This window comes from Geospiza fortis, unplaced genomic scaffold (genome assembly GCF_000277835.1).
Source record: "Geospiza fortis unplaced genomic scaffold, GeoFor_1.0 scaffold361, whole genome shotgun sequence".
NCBI classification, from domain to species: domain Eukaryota; kingdom Metazoa; phylum Chordata; class Aves; order Passeriformes; family Thraupidae; genus Geospiza; species Geospiza fortis.
In genome coordinates, this window is record NW_005054356.1 from 3014828 (window position 1) to 3016149 (window position 1322).

Below are 1322 nucleotides of genomic sequence, written 5' to 3' on the forward strand. Positions count from 1 at the left end.
ACAGTAATTATAAATGCAAGGAGAAATTATAGCTGAATGCTTTAACTGCATTAGGAGCCATTTGATGAACAATCATGATTGCCTGCTCATTTTCAACAATAGAGGGCAAGTTAGTGTCAGTGCATTAGAGGATTTTCAGTTCTGCTCTGCTCTTTCTTCCATTTACCACAGAATGTCAGTTGTCTCCTATAAAGTAGAAAAAAAAGCGCCGCAGAAGCTTTAAACTTGATGGTTAAAAAAAGACAAAGGAGGAAACAGAGAGAAAAACTGTTTATCATTATGACTTTTTTTTTTTTGTTTTGCACAGCCTTACTTTCAAATTAGTTCATCTCAGGTAGCTGCCTGTTCGCTTATCGGGGTCTTTTGAAACTGAAATCTCCCCAGTCAGGTTGGGTAATTTGACTTTATGGAGATTTATTTCTATCAAAAGTTGTAGCCAAGGCCACAGAGAGCCTCAGTTAGTGACCAGTTCCAAGCCAATCCCACCTGGCACTAAAGTGAGAAATACAATTCTGCCCTGCCTTTTTCCTCAGAACAACATTCTAATTCAGTTGAAGAAATGAACAAATGTTCTTCAAGGTACAAGTCAACATACAAATTACTTCTAATTAAAGCCATGTTTCCTAATGTTCATGAGTTTTCTATGAAGAATAGTAATAAAAACAAATTTGAAGTGGCTTAAATGAAAGAGAATAGAGATGTCTGATTGTTGTATATTACACATAATCTTACTTTATATTACTAAACCCATATCACTTAGAAGAATTCAGGAAAACACCAAAGATGACTATAAAAGAGATATATATATCTTTTTACATTTAAGAAGAATTTATGGCAAATTTCTTATAAACATCCTCACAGAGGTCTTAAAAATAAATCCATACCCATAACACATTTTTCTACAGTACTAACCCAGATTATTCATTTATATTTTTAATGATAGCTAACATTTGACAATATAACCTCTACTAGTAAATGCCATTGAAATTTAAAGTACTTTATGTATCTCTATACTTCAAGTATTCTTTCCACTGTTTTATTTCCATTTATTTCAATCTATAGTCTCTATTTTTATGCCTATTTCACTGCAATATTGCCTGCAAGAAGGAAACATAAATGCATGTGTGTGTTTTAAGGATCTCAGCTTTATATTTCTCCTTTCTAAATACTCTGCTCTCCTCTGTTATTATTCAAATGTATACTGGATCTTAAAAATAACATGGTAAGAGTAAGTAAACTCTGAAAATCCCTTTTATTTGATTTAGTCTCCTTGCAGATTTCTGAAGAATCCATATGAATAAACTCAGGCCTCCCCACTCCCA